The sequence below is a fragment of the Galeopterus variegatus genome, unplaced genomic scaffold, assembly GCF_000696425.1.
Source record: "Galeopterus variegatus unplaced genomic scaffold, G_variegatus-3.0.2 Scaffold6855, whole genome shotgun sequence".
NCBI classification, from domain to species: domain Eukaryota; kingdom Metazoa; phylum Chordata; class Mammalia; order Dermoptera; family Cynocephalidae; genus Galeopterus; species Galeopterus variegatus.
Window position 1 is genome coordinate 52,424 of NW_007732966.1, and position 5,715 is coordinate 58,138.

Here is a 5,715-nt window from a genome sequence, read left to right on the forward strand (position 1 = left end):
CCCACATACAGACCGGCCGCTCACTGGCTGAGCAAGGTGCAGGAGCAACACCGAGGGTTGTGATCCCGTTGCCAGTCCCGGTCCGGTACGGACGCGACGCTGAGGGTTGCGATCCGTTGCCGGTCATGAAAAAAGACAAAAAGGGGGAAAAAAAAAAAGAATTTTATCCCTAATGTAATATGTATATTTCTATTTAGATTCCTTTTATTGGCTATCCTCTTATATGTTTCAACAAAAATTATGTATATAAATTTGATTTTCAAATTTTTTTAAAAAAGTGTAGGCCTTTCTTCTAATTCAGGACCAAACCATCCGCCTACTAGTGTGAGGCTGGGTATGCATCTCTAGCAGGCACATCGTAAACAAGTCACCAAACACATACCACACAGAGGTGTCTGCCTGCTTGGCCCTGATCATCTGATGTCAGCAACTGCCCTGTCTACTATTACATGGCACTGGGTATGTAAAAGGAAAAATTTCTTGCCTATTGTCATTTCAATGTTTAAGGGAGTCATGAAAGAAAAACAAAAGGCTGATAAATGTGAGCCGTAGAGAGGAAATGGGTAGAAGCTGCAGTATTAGATTTTTTTGGTGGGGGTAGATACAGGCGATTTGACTTCAGTCTAAATGTTTGTTAGGCTGTGCTGAATTAGAGGTTGGGGAAAAAAATGTGGTAAATACGTATTGTGATTGCAACTCCATAGGGTAGTTCTTTTTTTGATGTTGTCATTTAGCTTTTATTTCATAATCATCAACTTAACTCTTCAATCTGGTTAGACTTGTAAAGGAATAAGGAAAATATGGAACCCAACGAACTGTAGCGAGAGCACGAAGATGACAGGATACTGCGAGCAGATGGGGTGGAGGGGTACTCTTGTGAGCTACAGAAGGAACGGTCTGGTGGTTATGATACAACGAGCCAAATTAGAGTTGTCCACAGTCGGCAATGGTGATCTTCTTGCTGGTCTCGTCATTCCTGGACCCAAAGCGCTCCATGGCTTCCATGATATTCATGCCATCTTTCACCTTGCCAAAGACCACGTGCTTGCCATCCAACCACTCACTCTTGGCAGTGCAGATGAAAAACTGGGAGCCATTTGTGGTGAGTCCAGCATTTGCCATAGACAAGATGCCAGGACCTGTATGCTTCAGGATGAAGTTCTCATCATCAAATTTCTCCCCATAGATGGACTTGCTGCCAGTGCCATTATGGCATGTGAAGTCACCACCCTGGCACATAAACCTTGGAATAATTCTGGAAAAGCAGGAACCCTTAAAACCAAATCCTTTCTCTCCAGTGCTCAGAGCATGAAAGTTTTCTGCTGTCTTTGGAACTTTGTCTGCAAACAGCTCGAAGGAGACACGGCCCAAGGGCTCGCCGTCCACGGCGATATTGAAGAAGATGGTGAGGTTGATTGTGGTTGTCAAGGGGAAACTCGGGATGGCTGCGTCTGCAAAGCCCTCCATAGGGTAGTTCTAAGCATGTCTGGGACCTGTTGGTGATGACAGATTTCCTTGATCTGGATAGATTTCTGAAGGTCAGAACATTGGATGACTGGTTTCTCTCACACAGCCTTTTTCTGGAATATCTGAAGGAGAGAGATTGAATATTGCTGGATATTTAATAATCTTGGGGGTGGGTAGAAGAGTCCAGAAATAAAAAATAAAAAACTATAATAATTTATGATGTCTAGATACTGGGTCAGAGCTATATAAAAATGAAAATAAGTGTCTCTTGATATGTATACTGTCTTCTTTTATCATCTTATGCTAAGGAAATAGACTATATGCGTCTTATGGATGTAGGTAGGAAGGCTCTGTAAACTTGCATACAATATTGGAGGGTTGCCGCAGGTTAGGAGGATTCCTTTCTTACATGCCTCTCTCTCTGTCTTTATTTATTTTCTCAAATGCTTGTTAGGTCTAAAGCCTGGAAGAAGGCATGGGACTGCTTTATTACTGTCTCCTGATTGGCTGATGCTAATGTTACAAAGCGTTGTCCCCTTTCTAGCAGACAGTGACCTTAGCTTAGCCTGACACTCACTAATTAATTTGAAGCACTTTGTTACTTTTATAAATTCTTCTAGGGAAAGAAAAATGATTGGATAAAGCTGCCTACACATTAAACACAGGTTTTTGAAAGGAAGATAATTTTTTTTTTCTTTTGCTAACCTAGTAGAGAAATTAGCCTGTATATATTTGTCAAGCTTAATTTTCTTTCTACAACAGAGCTTACTTCTGGTGTCCCTGAGGATAGAATTTTAGACCTATTGGTAAGAGAATAGTAACTTATCTCCATGGCTTGGATGGGGCTTAGGAGAAAAGGCACACTGAGGGAATTTTGACAAATTTAAAACTGGCTTTTAGTTTGTGTGTTAAAAGATTTTTAAGTGTAAGACATTCTGCCTTGCAAATAGTTAGGAAATAACTGTTCGAAACATTCCTCTAGTATATTTTTCACAAAGATTTACTTGTAATTTTGCAGGATGGGCTGTAATTTTGAGTGGCCTTTTTGTAGATTGTGGAGTATTAAAATAATCCAATCCCCCATTTTATAAATCATGAAGCCCATTAGTGTTTTGAAGAAATACAAAATTGTCCCATGCCACAAAGTAATTAGAGCCTGAAATGATCTTTGTAGTGAAGCCCAAATTAAAATTTAGCTACAAGTTTTGCTAAAGCCATTGGCTGACCTAATAGTACCCACTTTATAGGCCAACACTGCAGAAGAACATCATAATGAAATATTGAGTATTAATTCTGATTTTATTTTTATTTTTATTTTTTTTGCTACCCAAGGCCTCTAAAGGAAGATAACATAAGTGGACATCATTTTATGCAATTAGAAAGGCACTTGGTAATATACTTTTAAAATATATTAAATACATTTCAAAATGCACTTTGGAGAATATTTATAAGACCATGTTAATCTTTTATAAATTAAATAAATATTTGAGAAACATCACTCATGATTACTATATTGTAAATTCAATTTTTTTTCTATTTCTTAAACTTTCTTAAATTTGAACATATCTGTGTAATGGTGTCGGTGTAAATGGAAAGGCATATTTTGTAAAAGGAGAGTGAAGACTTAGCTAATAGGAGAAGAAAACAAGATAATATTTGGAGGTAGAACTCGTCATTGCAAGTCTTTGAAAAAAGGAATATAGCTCACAAAGCTACTGATGAAGGTGAGCAATATTTAAGGTATGGCATAGAAAGACAGCATACAATGCTGTTATGCTAAAACCTTTTCCTTTGTGACAGATTAAGAACTATGTCTGTCTGGTGAGTCAGGTTAATCAGTCACTATTCTTAAGGTATAAGCAAAACAGGTTTACTGATAATGTGCAATTAACTCCTCCCTTCCAATACCACAAAGTTATTGCTGATGGCACCAACTAGTAGCAGTGTTTCTTTATAAAGAGTTCAAAGCACTTCATGGACATTTTCTCCATTTCTTTAGATCCCTTATCTTCCTAGATCTGTGACTATTCAGCCCACAGTCAGAGTTTAACCAGGGTTGTTGACTAATAGACTCAGTGTGTGAGCTGCCCCAGTCCTTCCTAATGCTGGATTTGTAGCTAGCGAGAGATGCTTTTGGGTGTTCTGCTGGGATCTTCCTGCTCATCTCTCCATAACCTTTATGAATTTGCTCATTCATCTGTCAAGGTCCATGTTAAACCATGTAGTTGGAAAGGCTGAAGTCAGCTCTACTTCCTTTCAAGATCAGTTACCTTGTGATATGCTGTATTAGTCCGTTTTGTGTTGCTATAACAGAAATACCTGAGACTGGGTAATTTATAAAGAACAGAGGTCTATTTGGCTTATGATTCTGGGACAGCTTCATCTGGCACAGGCCTCAGGCTGCTTCTCTTCATGGTGAAAATCAGCAGGCTGCCAGCACGGACAATCAGATCACATGGCAAGAGGAAGCAAGAGAGAGGGAGAAGAGGTGCCAGGGTCTTTTAAACTACCAGCTCTCATGGGAACTAATAGAGTGAGAACTCACTCATTAATACCCCCTCTAGGGAGAGCATTAGTCCATTCATGAGGGATCCACCCCCATGACTCAGATAGCTTCCAACACTGTCACATTGGGGATCAGATTTTCACATGAGTTTTGGAAGGGGCAACACATCCAAACTCCATCATATGCCTTCTCACCTCATCTCCTCCCTCTCTAGGCTCACTACCTTCCCTGGAAGGCAGTGACAGTGTCTATTCAAAGGAGGAAATCTGAAGGGCCAGAGACTATTTCCTGCATCTCCTGGTCATCCAGTAACTACAAAAGATGAATTGGGATTTCTCTGTCCTCCATATGTGTCCTAAGTGTTGGATCACTGTACTTCTTTATAGATGACCAACATATACTTTTTCAGTAAAGAGCAGAAAGTATTTTCTTTAAAGAGGCTGAGCAGTTGGCCAGTTAGCTCTTGTTAGGAAAATAGAATAAGTTAATCGGGTCCCCCTTGCCTTAGGTCTGGTTGGGGGTGGTGTGGCACATTCTTTGTAAGCAAGTTGTGTGTGGGTGGAGTTAATGCACATGTATGGTGCCGCCACCTGGCTGGCATTTACTGCCTCGGGCGTCCACCCTGCATGGCCATGCTTTCAAACCTATGGCTCCAAGGACCTTTTGGCTGGTTACCTAGCTCCTAGACCTGCGTGTGCAGGGTTTGTGACCCAGTCTGGAATGGGCTAGTGGGATCTGTGAGCTCCAGATCCAGCCCTAGCTTGACAGCTCAGTTGGTTAGAACACAGCCTTGTAACACCAAGGTCACTGGTTTGGATCACTGCACTGGCCAGCACCAAAAAAAAAAAAAAAAAAAAAAAAAAAGGCTGAAAAAGCATGGAATACTAATGGTAAAATGGAGAAGGAGTTTGGGTTCAGAAGTCTAATAAGGGCTGGAGTTGAGTTATAACTCCAGCCCTTATTAGTTGCTTGGCCTTGTGCTTTTGTTTTCTGATGTATAAATTAGAAATAACAAAGCCTTGCTCATGGTGGCATTGCAAGAGTCATGAATAGTGAAAGTGTGCCATAGACCACAACAATTCATAAAATTGTCAATCAGTATCTGTATGTTTGATTTTGTAAATGCATGTTCTCAGAAAAATCCAGAAAATTTAGGATTTTTGAATTTTATGGCAATACCGGATGGCTGGAAAATTGAGCACTTTTTGCCATTTGGCTTTGGATCAGGAAAGGGCAAAAGGTAATAGATCTGCAACATAACCAGCACCATTTTAGACAAGCCCAAGTACAAAATGGTGCCGTCCACCTCCTCCCCTGCCCTCCCCCGTTCTCTTTTACAAGAACCCTCATGGTTTTGGAGAAAATGAAACTTTTGGTGTTTCTGCATGTGCAGAACTCTCCATCCCCACAATCTAACTCAATCCCCACCCTGGAATTACATCACCCAGCTCTTGGCGCCAACATATCTATATAAGCTTTATCACCTCCATACCTGGTGCTGTCCCCCATTTTCAGGGCAGCCCCAGGTTGTCCTCCATTTTGAGTACGGCCCAGCAGATTTCTTTTTTTAATAAAGCTTGAACGGTACTTGGCATCTTGGCGTGCTTTCTTTCAAAAGGAAAATGGAAAAAAATTCTGCTTCACCCTTTTATGTCTTCCAGGTGATTGCAATTGGCACTACCAAAAATTTAGACTATAGAAGGATACTGGTTTAACTAGCACCTCTTGTACATCTTGCTGCA

General features: G+C 40.6%; 1 pseudogene; it reads right to left on the reverse strand.

The window, feature by feature from the left end:
• Positions 1–924: 924 nt before the first annotated feature.
• On the reverse strand, positions 925–1,467 carry LOC103606806 (annotated as a pseudogene).
• Between the last annotated feature and the right edge of the window lie 4,248 nt (positions 1,468–5,715).